This window comes from Perca flavescens, chromosome 22, assembly GCF_004354835.1.
Source record: "Perca flavescens isolate YP-PL-M2 chromosome 22, PFLA_1.0, whole genome shotgun sequence".
Taxonomy (NCBI): domain Eukaryota; kingdom Metazoa; phylum Chordata; class Actinopteri; order Perciformes; family Percidae; genus Perca; species Perca flavescens.
This window is the reverse complement of record NC_041352.1, coordinates 3,877,787-3,895,666: the sequence shown is the minus strand read 5'-3', so window position 1 is coordinate 3,895,666 and position 17,880 is coordinate 3,877,787. Positions and strand designations below refer to the sequence as shown.

At 32.7% G+C, this 17,880-nt stretch overlaps 6 non-coding genes across 6 annotated transcripts; all 6 read left to right on the top strand.

Moving 5' to 3' along the window:
• The first annotated feature begins 3,599 nt into the window (after nt 1-3,599).
• Nucleotides 3,600-3,681, top strand: trnas-gcu (transfer RNA serine (anticodon GCU)). The gene has a single exon. It is a non-coding gene; the product is annotated as a tRNA-Ser (tRNA).
• Nucleotides 3,682-5,893: 2,212 nt separating this feature from the next.
• Nucleotides 5,894-5,975, top strand: trnas-gcu (transfer RNA serine (anticodon GCU)). Its single transcript has one exon. It is a non-coding gene; the product is annotated as a tRNA-Ser (tRNA).
• Nucleotides 5,976-9,522: 3,547 nt separating this feature from the next.
• On the top strand, nt 9,523-9,604 carry trnas-gcu (transfer RNA serine (anticodon GCU)). The gene has a single exon. It is a non-coding gene; the product is annotated as a tRNA-Ser (tRNA).
• Nucleotides 9,605-11,431: 1,827 nt separating this feature from the next.
• On the top strand, nt 11,432-11,513 carry trnas-gcu (transfer RNA serine (anticodon GCU)). Its single transcript has one exon. It is a non-coding gene; the product is annotated as a tRNA-Ser (tRNA).
• A 3,462-nt stretch (nt 11,514-14,975) lies between these two features.
• On the top strand, nt 14,976-15,057 carry trnas-gcu (transfer RNA serine (anticodon GCU)). The gene has a single exon. It is a non-coding gene; the product is annotated as a tRNA-Ser (tRNA).
• A 1,818-nt stretch (nt 15,058-16,875) lies between these two features.
• Nucleotides 16,876-16,957, top strand: trnas-gcu (transfer RNA serine (anticodon GCU)). The gene has a single exon. It is a non-coding gene; the product is annotated as a tRNA-Ser (tRNA).
• Nucleotides 16,958-17,880: the final 923 nt, after the last annotated feature.

Genomic DNA, 17,880 nt, shown 5'->3' with positions numbered 1-17,880 from the left:
AATGCTCCATTTAGCTGAGAGATTGGAAAGCACAAGGTAAACACCTGAATCAATTCAGTATCATTACTATATTGATGGGAGATTCTACTAATGACCTAACTCTTCTTAATTAGGGCCCGAGCGCCGACAGCGGCGAAGGCCCTATTGAAACTGAAGGAATTATTGTTTCTTTCTATTATTTTCCCGTCAAATAAATTGGCTTTTTGAGGGGCTTAATATATTCAAAAACTCACCAAATTTGGCGGTCGCATCAATTCTGGTGAAAATGTACGTATTTTAAGGGTTTCGGGAATAGGTGAACAAAAATGGCTCGCTAGCGCCCCCTAGAAAGTTAAGAAAATTGAGCCCCTGCAGTGCGTTTAAAGTAGACTCACGAAACTTGGTACACATATGTAACATGTCAAGATGTACAAAGAACTTCATTAGAGCCATACCCTAAACCCAACAGGAAGTCCGCCATTTTGAATTAAATGTTCGAAATTAGTGCGATTTTGGCCATTTGGCCACGAACTCCTCCTAGAGATTTCATCCGATCAACTTCAAACACAGTCTGTACCATCTTAAGAAGTTAAAGATGAAAAGTTGCTAAAAGAAAAACTTTTCGTCATAGGGCGTGGCCGCGGCAGGGCGGCCATTTTGTGTGTTTTGCCGCCAAAACAGGAAGTGGATGTAACTCGAGTGTATGTTGTCTGATTACCTGAAAACTTTTCAGAATTCATAAGAGTCCAACCCTGAGGACAAATAAAGGCCGATATTTACTTAAAGTCATAGCGCCCCCTAGTGGCAACAGGAAGTAGGCCTAAAAGTCAAGGTGCTATACTTTAACGAACTCCTCCCAGAGATTTCATCCGATGGACTTCAAACTTGGTCTGTACCATCCCAACACCTTAACGATGAAAAGTTATTAAAAGAAAAACTTTTCGTCAGACGGTGTGGGCGTGGCGTGGCGGCCATTTTGAGTGTTTAGCGATGAACAAAGAAGTTGTTGTAACTTGAGTGTACGTTGTCGTATCTGCCCGAAATTTCTCCCGATTGACAAGGGTCCAGGCCTGAGGACACCTACAGCCCAAAATTGACTTTTGGTCATAGCGCCCCCGCTGGCATCAGGAAATCTGCCTTATATGACAAACATCATCCGATTTACATGAAACTCAGAATGTGTGGTCTACATGTGATACTGAGCCGCCCCTATACTTTAACCACGCCCACTTACTCAGGCCCCGCCCCCATCCATAACATTTGAACCGTTTAAGGTAGAGTCTCATGTGAGGTGTCATTGAACTCAGCAGAGACTTCATTCTTCATTGGTGATGGTTTTATCCGCCCCCTAAGCTTTAGCCCCGCCCCCTTTCATAACATTTGAACCGTTTAAGGTATACCCTTGTTTGAGGTGTCATTGAACTCAGCACAGACTTCCTTATTCAGTGGTGATGGTTTGGCCCACCCCTATAATTAAGCCACCCCCCCATTCATAAAACCTTACCTATCTAAGGTAGAGTCTTGTGTGAGGTATAATTGAATTCAGCAGATAGTTCCTTTTTAATTGGTGATGGTTTGACCCGCCCCCTATGGTTATGCCACGCCCCTTTCATAACTTTTGACCCGTTTAAGGTAGAGTCTTGTGTGAGGTATCATTGAACTCAGCACAGACTTCCTTTTTAATTGGTGATGGTTTGACCCGCCCCCTACGCTTTTGCCACGCCCCTTTTCACAGCTAATGAACCGTATGACGTAGAGTCTTGTGTGAGCTATCGTTGAACTCGGCAGGGAGTTCCCTTTTCATTGTTGACGATTTGTGGTGTCTGAGTGCCACGCAAATGCACGGTCGCAAGGAGCGCCGTCTGCCGGTAACCCCGACGCACGCAGAGGCGCGAGGGCCCGTTCATCGCTGCTCGCAGCTTTAATTACTCTTGGTAACTGATAACATCAATCCCAATATCACAGGAGAAGTAAAGTTTCAGCTGGCTTTTCCGATGGCCAGGGGACAAGTTAAGCTAGAGGGGCTGGGGCAGCTGATTGTCGTCTGGGCCACTCCTGGAGCTCTCGGGCATTCTCTGGTTCTCTCAGTTGCGATCTGTTCCACGGGACTACTAGGATTGAGCCGATCTTTTAGATCTCTCTAAGCAGGCAGCAGGGTATGGTATGAATATGTCCAATTCATAATTGAAAAAAGAATCATTGCGAGGTTGAAACTGTGTTTGAAAGTTTAGACTCTAACAAGAAATTTCAATTCCTGCAGTAAATGCTTGTAAATGTTGAAAAGCTTAATTTCTTAAGCTAAACTAGTTGGCTGGCATTATTGCGTGAGAAGAAGGTGAAGTAGTGAGAAAAGTTGGAGAAGTGGGTTTACATTTGTACGAATTTCATTGAAATGTTCAATAATAACAATTGTGTATAAAGAAGCTATGTAAGAATTAGGGCGATGGACTGCTGATCCATTGTGCTCTGCACTCTTGGGAGGATAGAATTGGGTTCCAATCCCATCATCGGGTCCATTCTTCTGCAACAACTACATCTCAATAACAAAACTGGCTGCATTTATACCACTTTTTTTTCAGTTTCTGCCAGATAAATTCTTGTTAAAATATATTTAGAATAGTATGTTGAAAAAGTCATATTATAGTGTGTTGAAAAAGTCAAATTATAGTATGTTGAAAAAGTCATAGTTTAGTATGTTGAAAAAAATGACAAAAAGCTATAGTATAGTATGCACCAAACCTGCAAACGTGTCTTGGTTTTGTCAATCTAACCTACTATAATATAACATCACTTTTTTCATCACTTATGTCGACATACTATACTATGCATTTATTTATCAATTTTAACGACATACTATAGTATGACTTTTTCCGATATTCTATACTATGATTTTTTTTCAACTTACTATAATATGGCTTTATTTATCAATTTTAGCAACATACTATTCTATTACTTTTTTTAATCATACTATATTATGGCTTTTTTTCATTTGTTTCAACATACTATACTAAGACTTTTTCAACATATTATTATATGACTTTTTCAAGATACTATATTATGATGTTTTCAACATTCTATACTATACATACTATACATATTTTAACAATACTGTACTATGTCTTTTTGTAATTTTTTCATCATATTATACTATGGCTTAGTATAGTATAGTATACTGTGCCTTTATAAATTCTTGCGACATACTATACTAAGGCTTTATTCATCACTTTTCTAAACATACTATACTATGACTTTTTCAACATATTATAATATGACTTTTTCAAGATACTATACTATGATGTTTTCAACATGCTATAGATATTTCAACAAGACTGTAACTGATAAACAATTGCAGGTTTGTATTTAATCAGTGGTAGAAGTAGAAGAGAAAAAGGTAAATTCCTTTGGAGAAGGAGGGCATCGATCCCACTACCTCTCGCATGCTAAGCAAGCGCTCTACCATTTGAGCTAATTCCCCTATGAAAGTTCTTTGTGTAGCTCTGTGTAGATGCTGTTTTCCTCATCCACTCCATGCCATGCTTTTCTAGACTTAAAAGGCCTATTGAAACGTTCCTTTCATGAACTGTATCTGTGTTTTTAATCTGAAAAACAAGGAAATTGTAGACGAGGTGGCCGAGTGGTTAAGGCGATGGACTGCTAATCCATTGTGCTCTGCACGCGTGGGTTCGAATCCCATCCTTGTCGAACCATTGTCCGTTCTTCTGCAACAACTTCTTCTCAATAACAAAACTGGCTGCAGTCACGCCACTCTTAAAAAATTGTTGTAAGTTTCTGCCAGATAATTTCTCAATGAAATATATTTAGTAGAGTATGTTGCAAAAAGTCATAATATAGTACGTTGAAAAGGTCATAGTATAGTATGACAAAAAAGGACATACTCTGATATACTGAAAAAGACATAGTATGGTATGTCAAAAACAGTGATTAATAAAGACATTGTATAGTATGTTGAAAAAAATGACAAAAAGCCATAGTATAGTATGCAGCAAACCTGCAAATGTGTCTTGGTTTTATCAGCCTAATTTACTATAATATAACATCACTTTTTTCGGAATAATATACTATGGCTTCATTCATCACTTTTTTCAGAATACCGTACAATCTCTTTTTGTACTTTTTTCATCATACTATATTATGGCTTAGTATAGTATAGTATACTATGCCTTTATAAATTCTTGCGACATACTATACTAAGGCTTTATTCATCACTTTTCCCAACATACTATACTATGACTTTTTCAACATAATATAATATGACTTTTTCAAGATAATATACTATGATGTTTTCAACATTCTATACAATACATACTATACATATTTTAACAATACTGTATTATGGCTTTTTGTAATTTTTTATCATACTATATTATGGTTTTTATCATCACTTTTTTGACATAGCATACTATGCCTTTATAAATTTTTGCGACGTACTATACTATGGCTTTTTACATCACTTTTCTCAACATAATATACTATGTCTTTTTGTCAATTTTCCATCATACTATACTATGTCTTTTTGTACTTTTTGTACTACCATACCATAATGTGGCTTCATTCATCACTTTTTTCGACATACTGTACTATGTCTTTTTGTACTTTTTTCATCATACTATATTATGGCTTATACGCTGATATACTGAAAAAGTCATTGTATGGTATATCAAAAAAAGTGATGAATAAAGCCATTTTATAGTATAGTGGTAGGCTTTTTGTCATTTTTCCATCATACTATACTATGGCTTAGTATAGTATAGTATACTATGCCTTTATAAATTCTTGCGACATACTATACTAAGGCTTTATTCATCACTTTTCTCAACATACTATACTATGACTTTTTCAACATATTATAATATGACTTTTTCAAGATACTATACTATGATGTTTTCAACATTCTATACAATACATACTATACATATATCAACAATACTGTATTACGGCTTTTTGTAATTTTTTCATCATACTATATTATGGCTTTCATCATCACTTTTTTGACATAGTATATTATGCCTTCATAAATTTTTGCGACGTACTATACTATGGCTTTTTACATCACTTTTCTCAACATACTATACTATGTCTTTTTGTCAATTTTCCATCATACTATACTATGGCTTAGTATAGTATAGTGTACTATGCCTTTATACATTCTCGCAACATAATATACTAAGGCTTTAGTCATCACTTTTCTCAACATACTATACTATGTCTTTTTGTACTTTTTGTACTACCATACTATACTGTGGCTTCATTCATCACTTTTTTTCGACATACTGTACTATGTCTTTTTGTACTTTTTTCATCATACTATATAATGGCTTATACGCTGATATACTGAAAAAGTCATTGTATGGTATATCAAAAAAAGTGATGAATAAAGCCATTGTATAGTATAGTAGTAGGCTTTTTGTCATTTTTCCATCATACTATACTATGGCTTAGTATAGTATAGTATACTATGCCTTTATAAATTCTTGCGACATACTATACTAAGGATTTAGTCATCACTTTTCTAAACATACTATGGCTTTTTAAACATAGTATATTACTTTTTCAAGATACTATACTATGATGTTTTCAACATGCTATAGATATTTCAACAAGACTGTAACTGATAAACAATTGCAGGTTTGTGTTTAATCAGTGGCAGAAGTAGAAGAGAAAAAGGTAAACTCCTTTGGAGAATGCAGGCATTGATCCCGCTACCTCTCGCATGCTAAGCAAGCGCTCTACCATTTGAGCTAATTCCCCTATGAAATTTCTTTGTGTAGCTCTGTGTAGATGCTGTTTTCCTCATCCACTCCATGCCATGCTTTTCTAGACTTAAAAGGCCTATTGAAACGTTCCTTTCATGAACTGTATCTGTGTTTTTAATCTGAAAAACAAGGAAATTGCAGTCGAGGTGGCCGAGTGGTTAAGGCGATGGACTGCTAATCCATTGTGCTCTGCACGCGTGGGTTCGAATCCCATCCTCGTCGAACCATTGTCTGTTCTTCTGCAACAACTTCTTCTCAATAACAAAACTGGCTGCAGTCACGCCACTCTTAAAACATTGTTGTAAGTTTCTGCCAGATAATTTCTCAATGAAATATATTTAGTAGAGTATGTTGCAAAAAGTCATAATATAGTACGTTGAAAAGGTCATAGTATAGTATGACGAAAAAAGACATACTCTGATATACTGAAAAAGTCATAGTATGGTATGTCAAAAAAAGTGATGAATAAAGCCATTGTATAGTATGTTGAAAAAATGACAAAAAGCCATAGTATAGTATGCACCAAACCTGCAAATGTGTCTTGGTTTTATCAGCCTAATTTACTATAATGTAACATCACTTTTTTCTGAATAATATACTATGGCTTTATTCATCACTTTTTTCTGAATACTGTACTATCTCTTTTTGTACTTTTTTCATCATACTATATTATGGCTTAGTATAGTATAGTATACTATGCCTTTATAAATTCTTGCGACATACTATACTAAGGCTTTATTCATCACTTTTCTCAACATACTATACTATGACTTTTTCAACATAATATAATATGACTTTTTCAAGATAATATACTATGATGTTTTCAACATTCTATACAATACATACTATACATATTTTAACAATACTGTATTATGGCTTTTTGTAATTTTTTATCATACTATATTATGGTTTTTATCATAACTTTTTTGACATAGTATACTATGCCTTTATAAATTTTTGCGACGTACTATATTATGGCTTTTTACATCACTTTTCTCAACATACTATACTATGTCTTTTTGTCAATTTTCCATCATACTATACTATGGCTTAGTATAGTATAGTGTACTATGCCTTTATACATTCTTGCGACATATTATACTAAGGCTTTAGTCATCACTTTTCTCAACATACTATACTATGTCTTTTTGTCAATTTTCCATCATACTATACTATGTCTTTTTGTACTTTTTGTACTACCATACCATAATGTGGCTTCATTCATCACTTTTTTCGACATACTGTACTATGTCTTTTTGTACTTTTTTCATCATACTATATTATGGCTTATACGCTGATATACTGAAAAAGTCATTGTATGGTATATCAAAAAAAGTGATGAATAAAGCCATTGTATAGTATAGTAGTAGGCTTTTTGTCATTTTTCTATCATACTATACTATGGCTTAGTATATTATAGTATACTGTGCCTTTATAAATTCTTGCGACATAGTCATCACTTTTCTCAACGTACTCTACTATGGCTTTTTCAACATAATATATTACTTTTTCAAGATACTATACTATTATGTTTTCAACATGCTATAGATATTTCAACAAGACTGTAACTGGTAGAAACTGATAAACAATTGCAGGTTTGTGTTTAATCAGTGGCAGAAGTAGAAAAGAAGAAGGTAAACTCCTTTGGAGAATGCGGGCATTGATCCCGCTGCCTCTCGCATGCGAAGCAAGCGCTCTACCATTTGAGCTAATTCCCCTATGAACTTTCTTTGTGTAGCTCTGTGTAGATGCTCTTTTCCTCATCCACTCCATGCCATGCTTTTCTCGACTTAAAAGGCCTATTGAAACGTTCCTTTCATGAACTGTATCTGTGTTTTTAATCTGAAAAACAAGGAAATTGCAGATGAGGTGACCGAGTGGTTAAGGCGATGGACTGCTAATCCATTGTGCTCTGCACGCGTGGGTTAGTATAGTATAGTATACTATGCCTTTATAAATTCTTGCGACATACTATACTAAGGCTTTATTCATCACTTTTCTCAACATACTATACTATGACTTTTTCAACATAATATAATATGACTTTTTCAAGATAATATACTATGATGTTTTCAACATTCTATACAATACATACTATACATATTTTAACAATACTGTATTATGGCTTTTTGTAATTTTTTATCATACTATATTATGGTTTTCATCATCACTTTTTTGACATAGTATATTATGCCTTCATAAATTTTTGCGACGTACTATACTATGGCTTTTTACATCACTTTTCTCAACATACTATACTATGTCTTTTTGTCAATTTTCCATCATACTATACTATGTCTTTTTTATAGTGTTTTCCTTTATACATTCTCGCAACATAATATACTAAGGCTTTAGTCATCACTTTTCTCAACATACTATACTATGTCTTTTTGTACTTTTTGTACTACCATACCATAATGTGGCTTCATTCATCACTTTTTTCGACATACTGTACTATGTCTTTTTGTACTTTTTTCATCATACTATATTATGGCTTATACGCTGATATACTGAAAAAGTCATTGTATGGTATATCAAAAAAAGTGATGAATAAAGCCATTTTATAGTATAGTGGTAGGCTTTTTGTCATTTTTCCATCATACTATACTATGGCTTAGTATAGTATAGTATACTATGCCTTTATAAATTCTTGCGACATACTATACTAAGGCTTTATTCATCACTTTTCTCAACATACTATACTATGACTTTTTCAACATATTATAATATGACTTTTTCAAGATACTATACTATGATGTTTTCAACATTCTATACAATACATACTATACATATATCAACAATACTGTATTACGGCTTTTTGTAATTTTTTCATCATACTATATTATGGCTTTCATCATCACTTTTTTGACATAGTATACTATGCCTTTATAAATTTTTGCGACGTACTATACTATGGCTTTTTACATCACTTTTCTCAACATACTATACTATGTCTTTTTGTCAATTTTCCATCATACTATACTATGGCTTAGTATAGTATAGTGTACTATGCCATTATACATTCTCGCGACATAATATACTAAGGCTTTAGTCATCACTTTTCTCAACATACTATACTATGTCTTTTTGTACTTTTTGTACTACCATACTATACTGTGGCTTCATTCATCACTTTTTTCGACATACTGTACTATGTCTTTTTGTACTTTTTTCATCATACTATATAATGGCTTATACGCTGATATACTGAAAAAGTCATTGTATGGTATATCAAAAAAAGTGATGAATAAAGCCATTGTATAGTATAGTAGTAGGCTTTTTGTCATTTTTCCATCATACTATACTATGGCTTAGTATAGTATAGTATACTATGCCTTTATAAATTCTTGCGACATACTATACTAAGGATTTAGTCATCACTTTTCTAAACATACTATGGCTTTTTAAACATAGTATATTACTTTTTCAAGATACTATACTATGATGTTTTCAACATGCTATAGATATTTCAACAAGACTGTAACTGATAAACAATTGCAGGTTTGTGTTTAATCAGTGGCAGAAGTAGAAGAGAAGAAGGTAAACTCCTTTGGAGAATGCAGGCATCGATCCCACTACCTCTCGCATGCTAAGCAAGCGCTCTACCATTTGAGCTAATTCCCCTATGAAAGTTCTTTGTGTAGCTCTGTGTAGATGCTGTTTTCCTCATCCACTCCATGCCATGCTTTTCTAGACTTAAAAGGCCTATTGAAACGTTCCTTTCATGAACTGTATCTGTGTTTTTAATCTGAAAAACAAGGAAATTGTAGACGAGGTGGCCGAGTGGTTAAGGCGATGGACTGCTAATCCATTGTGCTCTGCACGCGTGGGTTCGAATCCCATCCTTGTCGAACCATTGTCCGTTCTTCTGCAACAACTTCTTCTCAATAACAAAACTGGCTGCAGTCACGCCACTCTTAAAAAATTGTAAGTTTCTGCCAGATAATTTCTCAATGAAATATATTTAGTAGAGTATGTTGCAAAAAGTCATAATATAGTACGTTGAAAAGGTCATAGTATAGTATGACAAAAAAGGACATACTCTGATATACTGAAAAAGACATAGTATGGTATGTCAAAAACAGTGATTAATAAAGCCATTGTATAGTATTTTGAAAAAAATGACAAAAAGCCATAGTATAGTATGCAGCAAACCTGCAAATGTGTCTTGGTTTTATCAGCCTAATTTACTATAATATAACATCACTTTTTTCTGAATAATATACTATGGCTTTATTCATCACTTTTTTCTGAATACTGTACTATCTCTTTTTGTACTTTTTTCATCATACTATATTATGGCTTAGTATAGTATAGTATACTATGCCTTTATAAATTCTTGCGACATACTATACTAAGGCTTTATTCATCACTTTTCTCAACATACTATACTATGACTTTTTCAACATAATATAATATGACTTTTTCAAGATAATATACTATGATGTTTTCAACATTCTATACAATACATACTATACATATTTTAACAATACTGTATTATGGCTTTTTGTAATTTTTTATCATACTATATTATGGTTTTTTATCATAACTTTTTTGACATAGTATACTATGCCTTTATAAATTTTTGCGACGTACTATATTATGGCTTTTTACATCACTTTTCTCAACATACTATACTATGTCTTTTTGTCAATTTTCCATCATACTATACTATGGCTTAGTATAGTATAGTGTACTATGCCTTTATACATTCTTATACATATTATACTAAGGCTTTAGTCATCACTTTTCTCAACATACTATACTATGTCTTTTGTCAATTTTCCATCATACTATTATGTCTTTTTGTCACCATACCATAATGTGGCTTCATTCATCACTTTTTTCGACATACTGTACTATGTCTTTTTGTCAATTTTCCATCATACTATACTATGGCTTAGTATAGTATAGTGTACTATGCCTTTATACATTCTCGCAACATAATATACTAAGGCTTTAGTCATCACTTTTCTCAACATACTATACTATGTCTTTTTGTACTTTTTGTACTACCATACTATACTGTGGCTTCATTCATCACTTTTTCGACATACTGTACTATGTCTTTTTGTACTTTTTCATCATAAAATGGCTTATACGCTGATATACTGAAAAAGTCATTGTATGGTATATCAAAAAAAGTGATGAATAAAGCCATTGTATAGTATAGTAGTAGGCTTTTTGTCATTTTTCCATCATACTATACTATGGCTTAGTATAGTATAGTATACTATGCCTTTATAAATTCTTGCAACATACTATACTAAGGATTTAGTCATCACTTTTCTAAACATTCTATACTATGGCTTTTTCAACATAGTATATTACTTTTTCAAGATACTATACTATGATGTTTTCAACATGCTATAGATATTTCAACAAGACTGTAACTGATAAACAATTGCAGGTTTGTGTTTAATCAGTGGCAGAAGTAGAAGAGAAAAAGGTAAACTCCTTTGGAGAATGCAGGCATCGATCCCGCTACCTCTCGCATGCTAAGCAAGCACTCTACCATTTGAGCTAATTCCCCTATGAAATTTCTTTGTGTAGCTCTGTGTAGATGCTGTTTTCCTCATCCACTCCATGCCATGCTTTTCTAGACTTAAAAGGCCTATTGAAACGTTCCTTTCATGAACTGTATCTGTGTTTTTAATCTGAAAAACAAGGCACTTGCAGACGAGGTGGCCGAGTGGTTAAGGCGATGGACTGCTAATCCATTGTGCTCTGCACGCGTGGGTTCGAATCCCATCCTCGTCGAACCATTGTCGTTCTTCTGCAACAACTTCTTCTCAATAACAAAACTGGCTGCAGTCACGCCGCTCTTAAAAAATTGTTGTAAGTTTCTGCCAGATAATTTCTCAATGAAATATATTTAGTAGAGTATGTTGCAAAAAGTCATAATATAGTACGTTGAAAAGGTCATAGACGAAAAACGAAAAAAGACACTCTGATATACTGAAAAAGTCATAGTATGGTATGTCAAAAAAAGTGATGAATAAAGCCATTGTATAGTATGTTGAAAAAAATGACAAAAAGCCATAGTATAGTATGCAGCAAACCTGCAAATGTGTCTTGGTTTTATCAGCCTAATTTACTATAATGTAACATCACTTTTTTCTGAATAATATACTATGGCTTTATTCATCACTTTTTTCTGAATACTGTACTATCTCTTTTTGTACTTTTTTCATCATACTATATTATGGCTTAGTATAGTATAGTATACTATGCCTTTATAAATTCTTGCGACATACTATACTAAGGCTTTATTCATCACTTTTCTCAACATACTATACTATGACTTTTTCAACATAATATAATATGACTTTTTCAAGATAATATACTATGATGTTTTCAACATTCTATACAATACATACTATACATATTTTAACAATACTGTATTATGGCTTTTTGTAATTTTTTATCATACTATATTATGGTTTTTATCATAACTTTTTTGACATAGTATACTATGCCTTTATAAATTTTTGCGACGTACTATATTATGGCTTTTTACATCACTTTTCTCAACATACTATACTATGTCTTTTTGTCAATTTTCCATCATACTATACTATGGCTTAGTATAGTATAGTGTACTATGCCTTTATACATTCTTGCGACATATTATACTAAGGCTTTAGTCATCACTTTTCTCAACATACTATACTATGTCTTTTTGTCAATTTTCCATCATACTATACTATGTCTTTTTGTACTTTTTGTACTACCATACCATAATGTGGCTTCATTCATCACTTTTTTCGACATACTGTACTATGTCTTTTTGTACTTTTTTCATCATACTATATTATGGCTTATACGCTGATATACTGAAAAAGTCATTGTATGGTATATCAAAAAAAGTGATGAATAAAGCCATTGTATAGTATAGTAGTAGGCTTTTTGTCATTTTTCCATCATACTATACTATGGCTTAGTATATTATAGTATACTGTGCCTTTATAAATTCTTGCAACATAGTCATCAGGATTTTTCTCAACTAAACATTCTACTATGGCTTTTTTCAACATAATATATTACTTTTTCAAGATACTATACTATTATGTTTTCAACATGCTATAGATATTTCAACAAGACTGTAACTGGTAGAAACTGATAAACAATTGCAGGTTTGTGTTTAATCAGTGGCAGAAGTAGAAAAGAAGAAGGTAAACTCCTTTGGAGAATGCGGGCATTGATCCCGCTGCCTCTCGTGATGCGAAGCAAGCGCTCTACCATTTGAGCTAATTCCCCTATGAAATTTCTTTGTGTAGCTCTGTGTAGATGCTCTTTTCCTCATCCACTCCATGCCATGCTTTTCTCGACTTAAAAGGCCTATTGAAACGTTCCTTTCATGAACTGTATCTGTGTTTTTAATCTGAAAAACAAGGAAATTGCAGATGAGGTGACCGAGTGGTTAAGGCGATGGACTGCTAATCCATTGTGCTCTGCACGCGTGGGTTAGTATAGTATAGTATACTATGCCTTTATAAATTCTTGCGACATACTATACTAAGGCTTTATTCATCACTTTTCTCAACATACTATACTATGACTTTTTCAACATAATATAATATGACTTTTTCAAGATAATATACTATGATGTTTTCAACATTCTATACAATACATACTATACATATTTTAACAATACTGTATTATGGCTTTTTGTAATTTTTTATCATACTATATTATGGTTTTTATCATCACTTTTTTGACATAGCATACTATGCCTTTATAAATTTTTGCGACGTACTATACTATGGCTTTTTACATCACTTTTCTCAACATAATATACTATGTCTTTTTGTCAATTTTCCATCATACTATATTATGTCTTTTTGTACTTTTTGTACTACCATACCATAATGTGGCTTCATTCATCACTTTTTTCGACATACTGTACTATGTCTTTTTTTTTTTTCATCATACTATATTATGGCTTATCTGATATACTGAAAAAGTCATTGTATGGTATATCAAAAAAAGTGATGAATAAAGCCATTTTATAGTATAGTGGTAGGCTTTTTGTCATTTTTCCATCATACTATACTATGGCTTAGTATAGTATAGTATACTATGCCTTTATAAATTCTTGCGACATACTATACTAAGGCTTTATTCATCACTTTTCTCAACATACTATACTATGACTTTTTCAACATATTATAATATGACTTTTTCAAGATACTATACTATGATGTTTTCAACATTCTATACAATACATACTATACATATATCAACAATACTGTATTATGGCTTTTTGTCATTTTTTCATCATACTATATTATGGCTTTCATCATCACTTTTTTGACATAGTATACTATGCCTTTATAAATTTTTGCGACGTACTATACTATGGCTTTTTACATCACTTTTCTCAACATACTATACTATGTCTTTTTGTCAATTTTCCATCATACTATACTATGGCTTAGTATAGTATAGTGTACTATGCCTTTATACATTCTCGCAACATAATATACTAAGGCTTTAGTCATCACTTTTCTCAACATACTATACTATGTCTTTTTGTACTTTTTGTACTACCATACTATACTGTGGCTTCATTCATCACTTTTTTCGACATACTGTACTATGTCTTTTTGTACTTTTTTCATCATACTATATTATGGCTTATACGCTGATATACTGAAAAAGTCATTGTATGGTATATCAAAAAAAGTGATGAATAAAGCCATTGTATAGTATAGTAGTAGGCTTTTTGTCATTTTTCCATCATACTATACTATGGCTTAGTATAGTATAGTATACTATGCCTTTATAAATTCTTGCAACATACTATACTAAGGATTTAGTCATCACTTTTCTAAACATACTATACTATGGCTTTTTAAACATAGTATATTACTTTTTCAAGATACTATACTATGATGTTTTCAACATGCTATAGATATTTCAACAAGACTGTAACTGATAAACAATTGCAGGTTTGTGTTTAATCAGTGGCAGAAGTAGAAGAGAAAAAGGTAAACTCCTTTGGAGAATGCAGGCATCGATCCCGCTACCTCTCGCATGCTAAGCAAGCGCTCTACCATTTGAGCTAATTCCCCTATGAAATTTCTTTGTGTAGCTCTGTGTAGATGCTGTTTTCCTCATCCACTCCATGCCATGCTTTTCTAGACTTAAAAGGCCTATTGAAACGTTCCTTTCATGAACTGTATCTGTGTTTTTAATCTGAAAAACAAGGAAATTGCAGTCGAGGTGGCCGAGTGGTTAAGGCGATGGACTGCTAATCCATTGTGCTCTGCACGCGTGGGTTCGAATCCCATCCTCGTCGAACCATTGTCTGTTCTTCTGCAACAACTTCTTCTCAATAACAAAACTGGCTGCAGTCACGCCACTCTTAAAACATTGTTGTAAGTTTCTGCCAGATAATTTCTCAATGAAATATATTTAGTAGAGTATGTTGCAAAAAAGTCATAATATAGCACGTTGAAAAGGTCATAGTATAGTATGACAAAAAAGGACATACTCTGATATACTGAAAAAAAGACATAGTATGGTATGTCAAAAACAGTGATTAATAAAGCCATTGTATAGTATTTTGAAAAAAAATGACAAAAAGCCATAGTATAGTATGCAGCAAACCTGCAAATGTGTCTTGGTTTTATCAGCCTAATTTACTATAATATAACATCACTTTTTTCTGAATAATATACTATGGCTTCATTCATCACTTTTTTTCAGAATACTGTACTATCTCTTTTTGTACTTTTTTCATCATACTATATTATGGCTTAGTATAGTATAGTATACTATGCCTTTATAAATTCTTGCGACATACTATACTAAGGCTTTATTCATCACTTTTCTCAACATACTATACTATGACTTTTTCAACATAATATAATATGACTTTTTCAAGATAATATACTATGATGTTTTCAACATTCTATACAATACATACTATACATATTTTAACAATACTGTATTATGGCTTTTTGTAATTTTTTATCATACTATATTATGGTTTTTATCATAACTTTTTTGACATAGTATACTATGCCTTTATAAATTTTTGCGACGTACTATATTATGGCTTTTTACATCACTTTTCTCAACATACTATACTATGTCTTTTTGTCAATTTTCCATCATACTATACTATGGCTTAGTATAGTATAGTGTACTATGCCTTTATACATTCTTGCAACATATTATACTAAGGGTCATCACTTTTTCAACATACTATACTATGTCTTTTTGTCAATTTTCCATCATACTATACTATGTCTTTTTGTACTTTTTGTACTACCATACCATAATGTGGCTTCATTCATCACTTTTTTCGACATACTGTACTATGTCTTTTTGTCAATTTTTTTATAGTATATGCCTTTATACATTCTCGCAACATAATATACTAAGGCTTTAGTCATTTTTTCTCAACATACTATACTATGTCTTTTTGTACTTTTTGTACTACCATACTATACTGTGGCTTCATTCATCACTTTTTTCGACATACTGTACTATGTCTTTTTGTACTTTTTTCATCATACTATATTATGGCTTATACGCTGATATACTGAAAAAGTCATTGTATGGTATATCAAAAAAAGTGATGAATAAAGCCATTGTATAGTATAGTAGTAGGCTTTTTGTCATTTTTCCATCATACTATACTATGGCTTAGTATAGTATAGTATACTATGCCTTTATAAATTCTTGCAACATACTATACTAAGGATTTAGTCATCACTTTTCTAAACATTCTATACTATGGCTTTTTCAACATAGTATATTACTTTTTCAAGATACTATACTATGATGTTTTCAACATGCTATAGATATTTCAACAAGACTGTAACTGATAAACAATTGCAGGTTTGTGTTTAATCAGTGGCAGAAGTAGAAGAGAAAAAGGTAAACTCCTTTGGAGAATGCAGGCATCGATCCCGCTACCTCTCGCATGCTAAGCAAGCGCTCTACCATTTGAGCTAATTCCCCTATGAAATTTCTTTGTGTAGCTCTGTGTAGATGCTGTTTTCCTCATCCACTCCATGCCATGCTTTTCTAGACTTAAAAGGCCTATTGAAACGTTCCTTTCATGAACTGTATCTGTGTTTTTAATCTGAAAAACAAGGCACTTGCAGACGAGGTGGCCGAGTGGTTAAGGCGATGGACTGCTAATCCATTGTGCTCTGCACGCGTGGGTTCGAATCCCATCCTCGTCGAACCATTGTCCGTTCTTCTGCAACAACTTCTTCTCAATAACAAAACTGGCTGCAGTCACGCCGCTCTTAAAAAATTGTTGTAAGTTTCTGCCAGATAATTTCTCAATGAAATATATTTAGTAGAGTATGTTGCAAAAAGTCATAATATAGTACGTTGAAAAGGTCATAGTATAGTATGGTTTTTAAAAAAAGACATACTCTGATATACTGAAAAAGTCATAGTATGGTATGTCAAAAAAAGTGATGAATAAAGCCATTGTATAGTATGTTGAAAAAAATGACAAAAAGCCATAGTATAGTATGCAGCAAACCTGCAAATGTGTCTTGGTTTTATCAGCCTAATTTACTATAATATAACATCACTTTTTTCTGAATAATATACTATGGCTTCATTCATCACTTTTTTCAGAATACTGTACTATCTCTTTTTGTACTTTTTTCATCATACTATATTATGGCTTGGTATAGTATAGTATACTATGCCTTTATAAATTCTTGCGACATACTATACTAAGGCTTTATTCATCACTTTTCCCAACATACTATACTATGACTTTTTCAACATATTATAATATGACTTTTTCAAGATACTATACTATGATGTTTTCAACATTCTATACAATACATACTATACATATTTTAACAATACTGTATTATGGCTTTTTGTAATTTTTCATCATACTATATTATGGTTTTCATCATCACTTTTTTGACATAGTATACTATGCCTTTATAAATTTTTGCGACGTACTATACTATGGCTTTTTACATCACTTTTCTCAACATACTATACTATGTTTTTGTCAATTTTCCATCATACTATACTATGGCTTAGTATAGTATAGTGTACTATGCCTTTATACATTCTCGCAACATAATATACTAAGGCTTTAGTCATCACTTTTCTCAACATACTATACTAT